This window comes from Passer domesticus, chromosome Z (assembly GCF_036417665.1).
Source record: "Passer domesticus isolate bPasDom1 chromosome Z, bPasDom1.hap1, whole genome shotgun sequence".
Taxonomy (NCBI): domain Eukaryota; kingdom Metazoa; phylum Chordata; class Aves; order Passeriformes; family Passeridae; genus Passer; species Passer domesticus.
The window spans coordinates 41809604-41823878 of NC_087512.1; positions in this window are offsets into that span (position 1 = coordinate 41809604).

Genomic DNA, 14275 nt, shown 5'->3' on the forward strand with positions numbered 1-14275 from the left:
TAAAGTGTGTGCAAACTTTTTGGTGACAAACTATTCTGTTTGAGAAACAAATCAAGGGTTATATGCACCAGTGATCCCACTTCACATCCATTTTGAGAGAACAAGCCACCCTATAGTCCCAATAAAAAGGATCCACTCCATTACAAACATTTGAGATATGTGAATATTCAGACTCCAGCCGTTTTTCCTGGGTGCAAAAGGCACATTATTTGTGAGAGAAAGACTGCAAGAGAATTTGTCTGCTGGCTGTGTGGATAACAAGCCAGGTCTGAGGAGCTGAACTCAGAAGCAATGACAGAGAAGGGCACTTGGCAAGAGGAAATATTTGAGGCAGAAAATGAGAACATGAAGAAACATGCAAACAGTTTAAATGTCTCTGTTCAAATAAGAAGCAGTGCAGCACAAGTCCAGCTTGTAAACCACTGCTTTTGCATAACATGAAGAATTCTGACAGCAGCTCACTGACATCCTGCCAGCACCAGCTGGGCATAAAAGCAGGAAGAAAATGAGTGATTGCACAACTGCAATCATACTGAAACATAGAGTGCAGCCTCTATGGCTACCTGGCAGCAAAATTGCACAAAGACAGGTAAAATTCTGAAAAGCTGATAATTTAGGACCTGAGCCTTCAGTAGCTGACTAGGAGATTAAGAGTTGAAAATAAATAAATACAATAAAATGTAAAACTCACAGAACACATTTAATCTGCACATTTATTTAATTTAATTTAGGTATTGGTGATAAGGTGGGAAAACCAGCTAATTAAGCTGTATAAAATTCATGTTTCAGTTTTGCATGTTGCAGGAACTGGTTGGATGTACTGACTTTGGAAACAGTCACTTCATTCCACTAGGCCCCACAGACACAGTCTAGCTGCGTGCATCAGCATTCATTCCTCTCTAAGCATTACTCAATCCAGGGAATTATATTTGCATGTTCAATAAAGGGCTGAACATGTTCCATAAAGAGCATATTGAAGATCCCAGATAGAATGAGTTCTAGTGCAAGGTGGCATTACCTATATTACTTGCAGAGTACAAGTGGCAGTGACAGGTAAGGTAAAAAGAAATTGACTTGGTATCCAGGATAAACACCACATCTTTTTACTTGCAAATTGAAAGTGTTAGATATGGAAATTAGGAATAAACAAGAAATTCCAGCTATGCCTTTTAGGAGTAGATTTGTTCTTTGGTTTTATTTTTTTCAATATTTTCTTCTCTCATATATCTAGCCTGTCTTAAATGCACAAAAAATATTTGCGTAAGAAAGATCTCCAATAGGAGATCTTGCTTTGCACCTGATTATTTTTTTCTCATGTCTTTAATTTTCATATCACTTTGGGGCATCTCAGCAAGCAAAAGTGAGAACAGTAAAACTTTCTACATTCTATGTTGCATTTAAAATAGAAAGGTTTGGAGTCTTTCTCAGGCTAGTTTTCATCTTTCTCTTCTGTTCTGCCTAACAGAGGTGTTCTGCCTAGGTTTTACTCAGTCACATTAATTCAGAATTCATTCTCTCCCTACAGGAGACTTTCACACTGCTGACCACATGTTTTTTTCTTTAGATCAACAAGCAGACTTGACAGAGTTGAAAGGTCAATGTCATCCCTGGCATACACAGTCACTGCACCAGCACATCTGTCAATATTGACACCAGCACTCAGACAAACTAAGCTAATGGTCTGCAAGACCTTTTTGACAAATCATCCCAAGAAAGAGTTGCCATCTTGTCAAGACAACATGTTGCAATATTTAATAAACCAAGACTTGATTTCCATAACATGCAGAAAAGCTAAGAAGTTAGTCCTCACTCATGGAGGTATTGAATGCCTCCTTTCACTACTGTGAGAAACTCAAGACAAAAAGGTTTCCATTTATAGGGAAATGTAAGCATAATGTAATGGGTCACCAAACATTTTATTTTCCTTTCTCATACACTCAATTACAGTCATAAGGCTTATGAGGTCATGCACGCAAAATGCATCAAGTTGGACAAGGCCGAGTGTAGGATCCTACACTGGGCTGGGGCAATTCCCAACACAGACACAGGCTGGGTGGAGAAGGGATTGAGAGCAGCCCTGGGGAGAAGGACTTGGGGAGTGCTGGTGGCTGAGAGACTGGGCATGACCCAGCCATGGGCACTTCCAGCCCAGAAAGCCAAACGTGTCCTGGGCTGCATCCAAAGCAGCGTGGGCAGCAGGGGAGGGAGGGGATTCTGCCCCTCTGCTCTGCTCTGCTGAGAGCCCACCTGGAACCCTGCACCCAGCTCTGGGGTCCCAGCACAGGGAGGACATGGAACTGTTGGGAAGAGCCCAGAGGAGGCCACCAAGGGGAATCACCTCTCCCATGAATGTCTGCTGGGAGAGATGGGGTTGTTCAGCCTGGAGAAGACTCCGGGGATACCTCACAGCAGCCTTTCACCTAAAGGTGCCTATAAGAGAGCTGGAGAGGGATGGTTTACAAGGGCATGGAGCAATACAACAAAGCGTAATGACTTCAAACTGAAAGAGATTAAATTTAGACTGGTCATTAGGAAGAAAGTCTTCACTGTGAGGGTGGTGAAGCACTAGCACAGGTTGCCCAGGGAAGCTGTCCCCTGCTCATGGCAGTAGGGTTGAATTAGATGGTCTTTAAGGCCCCTTCCAACCCAAAATATTCTGATTTTATCATCAGGGACTGAAACAAGGGACATCATATTTTGTCTTCTTTTAAACACCCAGACTTCTAACTATAAAAAGACAATACTGCTAGCAGCAGTGTGGTCAGGAGCAACAAGCCTTGTCAGACATCCAGCACCCACCCAGTCTCCAGATGATGATAGAGGCCATTGACTTGGCAGCTCTGCATTCTTCTGCCCACCCTCTGGCAACCATTTCCTCCATGACAGTACTAAACCCAGTTGCTGTCATAATGACAAACTGCTCTTTACTCCCTTACCATGTCAGCTAACAAATCACAGAATGAAACTTGGGTAGCTGAAGTCTCCAAACCCAAAGAGTAATTATCATATTTTTCACAGAATGAGCTGTCAGAGCATTACAAACCCAGATGCTACTAGATTCCAAATTGCTTAATATATAATCTAAACTATATTGTTTGGAAATATCTGCAATACATTCTGCAGTACCTGTATTACATATGACAGCACAGCATTCCTCATGGACTGTAGAACTCCAGGTTTGCTGAGGTGTAAATTTTGTATACATGGTAAGTTCTTTGCCAAAACAGAAACACACTCAAATGTGGAGCTGTTTGGGAATGGTTTTGCTGTTTTTTCTTGAGGAAATACAAATGGGTGTTGCAGACCAAAATACGTCTTAGATATAAGATGGATTGAGTAATCAAAGCAGTAGCTCCTGGATCCAGAAAAGGCAGCTGGTCAGAGCATCTACCTGGACTTGGCAGGACGGGGTATGAATTCCTGGCCTTGGTCAAGAAGAGCAGGGTAACACCTGGGTTTGTCATATGCTACATTAGTCCTCTCTTGCAGACATCTTTTCTTCCATTTTTCTGCAGAAAAAAAGAAATCTTGGAAGACCAAGGTTTTATTTCAGTGTAAATTGTCTATAATCCCAGATTTCAAGATTTTATGGAGTAAAAAAATCTCTACTGTCTGAGTTTTGTAGAATATTATATACTTTCCCTAGGGTAGTATGAAAGTATTTCAGTTTTAGGGGTAAAAAAATGGTTTGGAATGTTTTTTAGGATCAGTTTATTGGTTCATATTGGCTAGAGAACTCCCAGATTTATTGGTCTGAATTGCTTTCACACTGATGACTCAGTCTTTTCAGTGCTTCATCTCAAGCTTAGAGTTTAAAGAACAATTTGTAGTTCCTTTCAAGGTGGCAAGTGTCCCAAGGAATGACAGTTCAGAGTTCACTGTAAATAAAATAATTTTAATTATTCAAAACAATTCTACTCAGTTTCAACCACTCCAGATTTTCAAACTTGTTCCATAGACATGCTTTTATATGCAGAAAGTAAATACATTATTTGTATGTGCATAACTTTGTCTCAGAGTACAAACCCCAGGGATAGTATGCAGCTCTGAATACACCGGTTACCCAAAAAAAAATTAATTTCTAAGCTTTTAAGGCTGTATTAACTCCATATTAGTTTTTTCTGCACTTCTGCCTCTCCAGATGTGGAAGCATAGGAGACACTCCAGGAGGAGGTTTGATGCCTGTCAGTATTAAGTGCTTTGAGCTGCAGCCACAAATTCCACTCCACAGGTAAAAATCTGAGGACCTCTGTTTGTGGGTTTTGGGCACAAGAAAAAGTGGGTTTAGACTAGACAGTGCCAATATATTCTGCAGTATACATTTCTGGTAAGATTCAGCATGGCACAAGAAATAAAACCCAAGCAAGATAATATGTAGGGTGAACGCAGTGAGATGTAAGAGATGCAACTGTCAGCTGCTTAATGAGATTGTTCCATGTACAGTTATACGAAGGAATAAAACTCTATCTGAGCAAAACAGGTGGACTCAGTGCATACCGAATACCTGGCTGCATAATCAGTTATCTTGGTAGTCTGGTGGCCAGAAGGAGTCAAATCCCAAAATGAAATATGAGTACAGCATTTCCAACACTAATGTTCAAGCATCGAATAATGGAAACAGAACTGTTTTGAAACTCAATGTGCCTGAAGACTGAAGATCACAGGTTTATTCACAAATCATGGAAGAATGGCAGGCTATATCTGCAGCTGACCTACAGATATCTACGGATCTATCTCAGCGAAGAAAACTGTTCAAATATTTCAGTTCCCCCAAGAACTGGTATTTGTTCTGCATAGTGTGATAAAGGGTTCATTTCTTACACAGGAAATAGACCATTTTTACAAATTCCAAACATACCAAACAAATTTCCAGAAAAACATTTCCCTGATAACAATTCATCTGCTCATTCTCAACTGTGAGATTTGAATTCGAAAGTTTTTCTACTCTGTCCTACAGTGAAATAAATGAGCTTTCTAACGTTTTCTTTATAAACATCCCACATCCCACCATCTAGAGCAATCATATGGCCTTTAAAATACTGCCATTTAAGTTTGGTCATCTTTGTTAGTTTCAACTGGAGTAAAGTTAATTTTCTGCAGAGTGGCTAGCATGGGTCTGGTTTGGATTTGTGTTGAACACGGGGTTGATAACACAGAGATGATTTTTATATTGCTGAGCAGCACTTACACAGAGCCAAGCCCTTTTCTGCTTTTCATACTGCTGTGCTGGTGAGGAAGTTGGTGGTGCAAGGGAGGTTGAGAGCAGACACATCCAGGACAGGTGACCCCAGCTGACCAAGGGGATATTCCAGACCATACGGCATCATGCTCAGGATGTGAAAGGGGGGAAGGAGGAAGGGAGGGATATTTGGTGTGATGCTGGCTGTCTTCCCAAGTAACCATTACTTGTGATGGGGCTGTGCTCTCCTGTTGATGGCTGAACACCTCCCAGGCCATAGGAAGCAGGGAGTTAATTCCATGTTTTGCTTTGGTTATGTGCAGACCTTTTGCTTCCCCTATTTAAGTGTCTTTATCTCAACTCACAAGCTTTCTTAAAAGCCATTTACCCTTCTGGTTCTCTCCCTAGCCTTTCTGGTGTGGGAGGGAGTGAATGAGAGGCAGCACGGGACTGGGTTTCTGGCTGGGGTTAAACCATGGCAACTTCAAATTTTCTCACATGCTCTGTATTCTGGAGTGAGTTTCATTTAATATTTTCTTGTTAGAAGGACTTCACTTTCTACAGATAGTTATTTAATTGAGGTGAGGTTTGAACTTGAGTGTTGTATATGAAGTACTGTTGCCTCTTTATTGTGATTTTAATACAAGATTACATCCAATGGACTTTCTTTCTGAAAGTTCAGTCACACCTGCTAAAGCCCCATTAAAATGCATTTTGTCAAAATTACTCATAACCAACACTTTAATTAAGCTGTGCCTCACAAAGGTGTCTAAGACGCATGATGGGAGCAAGACTTGACATGGAGAGACAATACCGGAGGAAAAAGAGACTCTGAGATATTCAGCAAGGTATTCTCTGATTCCTTTAAAGCAATTTCATCTTTTCTATTTTCCACTTAAAAATGGGATCAAAAATGTGGAGACTTTTTTCCCTTCAGTGCCTTGCAGACATACTTTGTCTGCAATCAGGTATTGCTGATTGCTTCTTCTTCAAGAGCTAAAGAAATATGGAAGAGTCTTCTGGGAATGAGTCTCTCTATTCCCTTATGAAAGATAACTATATGAAACTTTTCACTTAGAAAGAAACTTATATAAGGTATTTCATGGTGATTTTGAAAAGTCATGCTAGGAAATAACAATCCATGTGGTATTGAGACCTATCACCCTAGAAAAGAAGTAATAAGGGATTCCTACAGGTCTTCTCCTGATTAGGGTCAAAACCTTAGAAACAAATTAATTATCTAAATCTCTTACACACACGGCAGAAGTGCAGATTATTTCCTTAGAAATAGTCCATGCTCATTCCCTCAAGTCTTCTTCAAGCTCTAAATTTAGACTCTTTTGTAACTATAATGCCACCTTTAAATAAAACTGGAAAATCTAAAAAGAAAATTTGAAAGCCAGTAGAGGGAGCTTGAGCAGATGTTGAACAGCTCAAACAGACATGAAGAACAAATGTGTGATTATACCGGAATTCACACTAATAAATATTCCCGAAAATAAAAAAAAAAATTCAAGGGACTATGAAAGGTGTCATAAAAAGCCAGTAAAAGTTCTTCATTCTTTAGAGATGCCTGTGATTTTGTACTTTCCAATAAAACTCTGCAGTCCAGTTGACCAATATTTTTGTCAGAAAACATACATAAAAATTAGTGTATGGGAAATATTCTCCTATTTTTTCTTCCTCAGGATTCACATTCCTGCACTTAAATTTTATTTTTCCAGTTCTTTTAAGGCTGTTTCAAGGCTGATTCTAGAAAGACTATTTTGGTTGAAAGACACCCATTTCCCTACCCTATGGATGACTGACTGTAAAAAGAAAAGAGACTGAAGTAAGAAAGACGTTTCATTCTTGACTGCACAAGTAAGAAAGTGGGGCAAATGGAACAAGAGGTCTGTGTAGATGAACAAGCACTCCAGTCACTACTCAAGCATAAAGCAGGAAATACACAGGGGATGGAAGCACTCAGACCACTTGGAGTGAATATAGAGAATTTGCAAAGTGGAAATTAGATGAGGAATGTGGAATTTAATGTAGCCAAGGATGTCAAAGACAACAAGAAAGGCTTCTACAAACACATCAGCAACAAAAGGAAAACAAAATATAATGTGGGCTCTTTACTGAATGGAGGGGGAACCCTGGTAACAGAGGACACAGTGAAGGCAAAGTTACTGAATGCCTTCTTTGCATCAGTCTTCACTGACATGACAAGAGATCAGGAATCTCTGACAGAGGAGACTGAGGGGGAGGCAAGGAGGTGGGGAGACAAGGAGGGAGGCAGGAAGGGAGGGAGGCAGGAAGGAAGGAGATTTCCCTCAATCGAGGAGAACTGGGTTAGAGAACATCCTGGTGAACTTGATATCCGCAAGCCCGTGGGCCCTAAAGGGATGCATCCCCAAGTACTGAGAGGGCTGGTGAACACCATAGGAAGGCCAGCCACTCACAATCATCTTTGAAAGGTCATGGCAACCATAAACGGTGACTGAGGACTGGAAGAAAGCAAATGGCACCCCAGTCTTCAAAAAAGGCAAGAAGGAACTGCAGGAGCTACCAGCCAGTCAGCCTCACTTCAGTCCCTGGAAAGGAGGCAGAGCACCTCATTCTGGAGGCCATCTCAAGCCACGTGGATGACAAGAAGGTGGTCATGAGCAATCAGCATGGATTTACCAAAGGTAAATCATGCTTGACCAGCCTGATTGCTTCTAAATGAAACAATTATCTGTGTGGAGAGCCACGGATATTGTCTACCTTGATTTCAGAAAGACTTTCAACACTGTCTCCCTCAGCATCCTCAGAGATACACTCAGGAAATGTGGGCTGGATGAGTGGACAGTGAGGTTGATGGCAGATCACAGAGGGCTGTAACTAGTGGCACAGGATCTAGTTAGAGATCTGTCATTAGTGGTGTCCCACAAGTGGTGGGCTCAGCATTGTTTACTTATGTTTACTTATTCATCAGTGACTTGGATGAAGTGACTCAGTAACATCTCAGCCGGTTCCCTGATGACACAGAGCTGGGAGCAGTGGCTGATATCCCTTCATTCAGCAGTGACTGAAACCCCAGAGGAATGTGTAGCCCTTCAGAGGGACTTTAACAGGCTGGAGAGACAAGCAGAGAAGAACTAGCCGAAATTCAACAAAGATATATGCAGGGTCCTGCACCTGAGGAGGAACAACCCCAGGCACCAGCAGAGGCTGGGGCTGAGCTGCTGGGAAGCAGCTCTGAGGAGAAGGACCTGGGGATCCTGGTGGACAACTGTCCATGAGACAGCAGTGTGTCCTGGGGGCCAAGAAGGCCAATGGGATCCTGGAGTGCATTGGGATGATCTTTGCCAGCAGCTTAAGAGAGGTGGTTCTGACCCTCTACTGTGCCCTGGTGAGGCACATCTGGGGTGCTGTGTCCAGTTCTGGGCTCCTCAGTACAAGAGAGACATGGAGCTACTGGAGGGGGCCCAGTGCAGGGCTACAAGGATAAGTTATTGGACGAGGGACCATCTCTCTTATGAGGAAAGACTGAGAGAGCTGGGCCTGCTCAGCCTTGAGAAAGGATGACTGAGAGGGGACCTGGTCAATGTCTGTGAGTATCTGAAGGGGGGGTGTCAAGAGGATGGAGCTGGGCTCTGCTCAGTGGCACCAAGCAATAGGATGAGAGGCAATGGGCACAAACTGGTCCACAGGAAGTTCCACCTGGAAACAAGGAAGAGCTGTGCATATTACCAAATACCAGAACAGATTGTCCAGAGAGAGTGTGGAGTCTCCCTCCTGGAGATACTCAAGAACTATCTGGACATAGTCCTGTGCCACGTGCTCTAGGATAGCCCTGCTTGAGCACAGAGATTGGAGTGGATGACCAACTGTGGTCCCTTTCAATGTGTCTCATTCTGTGATTGTTGCAATCTCAACAAAACCCAGTTCCAGGATATCAGGTTGAAAGTCTTCCGCAAAGGTGTGACCAAACCATGAGAATCAATGGTATTTCCAAATGAAGGGAAGTATTCAACAACAATATGCCTAAGGAAATTCACAATGGGAAAAAAATGTTAAATGTGTATGTCCTAATAATTAAAGTTAAAACACTAATTAGAAATTGCTCCACTCTTTTTACTAATAGGGGTATTAAGAATTAAGGCTGGTCTCCTGTTTTTTCCTTCTGATGAGAGATAAATGCTGACTGCTTCTCTTAAGGTCTTAGTTGCCAGAACTGGAATTAATACACACATTACAGATAAGAAAGCAGGCTCTGCCAATGAAGTCAACAGCTGCTTGGAGTAGGTGTCTCCAGAGACCTAAGTGATCATGATCTATCCCTTACATATATCTGGCTGCCATTGTGCTCACAGAAGGCAACAGTGGGATAGAGGTTGCTGGAGAAGCTGGCCACTTACAATACAGTCAGTGAGGAAAACGCTTCTCTTGCAGATGCCAATTGCTCCACAGGGAGAAGTTAGATCAAGCTCAAAATGCAAAATTTTTCTTAATCACTTCCCAGACCAGCACCAACTGCTTCCCAAACTCATGAGCCTCCAGAAAGAGCATACTAATCAAAATTCACTTTTGGCTTAAATTGTTAGAAAGACAGGATTCTCATACTCTAGAAAAAAAATAAAAATTTAAAAATTTCCCTCTGGATTTGTATGTGTTCTCAGAAAAATAAAATTGAATTCACTCAAAACAGAAAGAAAAACACCAGTTTTGTTGTTTCTCACAGCTACAGTAAAAGCTTATTCCTCTAGAAAAAAGACACAAAATAATCAATACGAAAACTGCTGTAGTCTGGAAAATACTGTAAGTTGATGGTTTGGTGAGACATTTATTCACAGGTGCATTATTTCATGTTCGATAATAAAACAGGCAGTAAAGGAGTACAGTGTGAAAAGCTTGCAAATGACTATGTGTAATGCACTGGTCAGTCTGGAAGACAGTATTTTTGGGCCTAGAAAAATCTTAAACATCCCAATGTCATTCTTACAGTCAGTCAAATTACCACTCTTTATATGCAGCCAGCAAGAGTTATTTTCTCTGCTTTGTTTAATTGTGTAGCTAAGTTAATACTATACAAAGAGCATCTTGTAGAAAAAGTCTGCCTTGGAAAACAGATGGAAAAATATTTATATGCTTAGTATGAGTAGTTTATATTTGTGGCTGACTGTTTCATGATTTTATGATAACATACTCCTCTGAAATAATAACTATGATATATTTAGGTGTTACTATTAGCACTACTATTAGCAGTGTGAGAAAATTTCTATTAATTTTATTATCTTTTCACTTAACTTGTCTCACATTATTTTAAAGATCCCAGGTTGAGCAGAAAAGCACAAAGAATAATTAAGTCTCCTAATCTTTGATGATACTCAGGATGAACAAAGCAGACCTTAATGTAGACAAAAAGAGGTATTATGCAGCTTCTGTCATCCTAGAGATTAACAAAAATATCTCATATGTCTTGAAAATACTATCAGAAAAACTACCCTGTATGTTATTGAACACAATTTCTAAATTCAACACAAAAATAATTTTTCACTAAAGGGAAGAAAGGAATATTTTTCCTATTTAAATGAGAAAACTGCAAGGGAAAAAGGGACAGGTTATTCTCTATATTTTGTCTTAAAATTCACATCACTGTGATCAAATTCATTCCTGATTTCACTAAACTCTCAAGAGGGATGAATGTGGTGAATGTGACAGTTATAAAAGCTGTCTTCCACTAGAAATATTTTAAAAAATTAATCTTCCCTCTAACAAAAAAATACGTAAGACAAGATCAAAAGCAAAACAATTACTACTTTTGCATTGCAAAATCAGAATGTTATTCATAGCTATAATAAAATCCAAAATGAATCAATACTTACAAATCTATGAAAATTTTTATTTCACGATGAATTCCACATTGCTCTCATTTGACTACATCTCATATATTAGAAGGAACAATATAAAACTTTCATCTGGAACAGATAAAGATGTACACTGACAGGCAGAATCCCTTCATATATATTCACACTTTCACTCAAGTTAATGACTTGGAGAGTTTAAGAGTGCAATAAAATATTGTTTGCATGAAATTTATATCTAAGTAAATAATTAGACAAGTAGGTGTGACCTCTGGTATTCAATTTCAAATGTGAATGCATGCCTGAATTTTTCCAGGCACAGTAAAGAGGCAACCATCAAAAACAAGCCATGAAGTGTACCAAATATTTTGTAACCACTAATTTCATATCTTCCAGGGTTTCACAATTACAAACTTAATTAGAATAATGAAAGTACAGAAAATCTCCTCAGTTGCTCCAAGATAAATCAGTCCCATCAGCACCACTGACTTCCAAAAACCAAATATTAACTTAAAACAAGTGCTTCTGAAAACCTAATTTCAACAATAATCCTTAACCAATTACAGAAAATCCTTGGCAAAGCAAAAGTGCAAGAAGAAAGAAACAAACAAAACCACCACTACCATCACCAACAACAACAACAACAAGAACAACAAACCATAAAAAAAGAAACCATTTTCAGTCATAAATTAATTTACTTTTGATAATTTCAATATATACAGCAAATAAACTTTAAGCAGTAACACAGGTGCAAACAACTAATAAATATGAAATAAGTGAAGACCTTCCAGGCCTTCAAAAAAAATTTGCTGACAAAGTCCACGTTTCCAGAGGAGATAAAGGGGGGGTTCCATCCCTATCAATGTATAGTTGCATCTTTACCCTACCTATGTGAAAAAATGTTGAGACCTCATCCTGCCATTTGTTCTTTCAGAATTTTACCTCAGGACAGCCAGGAAGCCCAGGTCCTCAGATGGCTTGTCACAACGGAAAAGCTATGAATAGGCTAATGTTTTATTAACTTTGGGTTTGTGTTATGCAAGGCTTTCAGCCCCTAAAATAGGATTCCTTTGCCACAGAATCCAACCCAGGAACCAGACTTCAATCAATGCAAAAGATCTTATGAATTCAGCAATTTTCTACCCTTGAGGGAGGCCACAGAAGAAAAACTCCTCTTAGAAGCTGTTATTGTCTCTCACATAGGACCCATCAGTCAAGCCAAAATGTTACAAATTCTAAGAGAGAAATTGTTGCCTGGTGTTTCTCCTGTTCCCCACACACTAGGTGGACGCAGCTTCAAGAGAAGCTGTTCCTGCACACTGTGGGCTTGTGCTCATTTCTTCATCATAACTCAAATGTGACGACAGCAAAGGTGCTGAAAATCCTGGCCCTTACATTTAATAATGAAATAGGTTCACCTGGGCTCATGGGGTGTGCAGTCCACATTCTCAGTCTGCTGACACAGACCTTTTAATTAATCTGTGCTAAAAAGATTGCACAGCTCAGTAAAATACACATAACCCAGATGATAAGCTCTCTTCTTTATCCCACATGTTACACTATGTGGAAATGTATTGTTGAAAGTGCAACCAATATCAGTCCTTTAAAATTTAGCTATAATAGGGAGTTATAGAAAAAAAAAATCAGAACATAATGGCATATTAAATCTTACCTCAGCACAGCAGAGTAGAGTAGGAGTTTTATTCATGAGAAATTTTAGAGTAGAAGGGCAGAAGGAACAACTGAAAGTTACTGCTATGCTCCTAGGATCTATACCATGGTAGAGACCATGAACCTAAGGGTCACTTTAATCAAAGTACATCAAAAAAACCCTAAATCTCAAACAAATTGAACAGAAAATACACCGTACCTCCTACTACGTTGTTCCACAACTTTATTGCCATTGATGACAGTCTTCATTTTAAATCCAAATACATCTAATTTCAACTCCCAAAACTTGGGTCCTCTTTACAACATCAATTTCCTCTTCTCATATATTTCTTAGAAGATATCTCACCCTTCTCAGATACCTGAAAACCAGAATTCCTTCTCTTTCTCTTTTACCAGTCAAATATTTCCTGGAATCTCTCAATTTACAGCAAACTCTTTCTTTTCTTGACACTTCACTGAATATTCTTAGACTTAGCAACTTCTATTTTGAATTTTACACACTCAAAAAAGATCCAACATTATGAAAAATGTTGCTTTAGAGCTAAATACAAAAGCAACTTACCTCCTGGTTTTCTTTTTATATGTCTCTGATATACTTATATGCTGCAATTTACTTCAAATAATTAGGGAAATAGAATCAAAGTTGTCAGTACTAATAAGATACAAAATCAAGATAAAGTGTACTTCATAAGCAGTATTAAAATGATGACTTATACTCTAGCCAATAACTAGAGTATATATTTCAAATATCACAGATAATGGTAAAAAGATAATGGACCAAGAAAAAAATAATTAAAATAATCCCAGTACCTTGGACTCCTGGTTTGGTGGTTTTTTTTGGGATGGTGGGTATGTTTGAAGTTTTTCAGGGTTTTGTGGAATTTCTCTTACTAAGGAAAGAAAGAATCAGCTATTCTCAAAAATTCTCTATTATTAACATGATATCACTCACAACCTTTTTAAGATAGTCTGATGCACTGTAATAGTAATGAAGAAAAGCGTGCTGTATTGCATGCATGTGTGCTCAGTTGCAAGTGAGAAACAAAACAATCCTTAGACATGCAAAAGCACAGAGGAAGTATTAAGTAATCTGAGATGTTGAACAGATTATAAGATAAATAAAATGGAAGCTGGGTAGTCATATCTGAAGACATCACTAAAAATTTCCAATAATTTTTTAGCTGGTAAGTTTTCTGACTCAAGCCAAGAAAATTACATTTTCTAATTCTCATATTTTCATGTTCCAAACAGAAAGAACAAGAAGAAAAATCTCATTTCTTTTCCAGGTACAGCAAACAGTTTAATTGTAAAGGAAACTTTTTAAATAAGATTTGATATTGCTAAAATCTACTCAGAAACTGATCAGGTGCAGTCAAGCAGAGTGTGGAAATGGTAAGAGCATCTGAACCAATTACATTTCACAGAAATGACAACCACTAACATAATTTTGTGCATTGGAACCAGTTTGCTTACATAACTTATGCTTACTGTTGAGGTCTGTATTTCAATAAAGCAAATGTGCAAATGGCATGATTCCTGTTAGAACAGAGTCTTCCATCAAGTTAAATAGCTGCACAACACACTAAAATCCAGA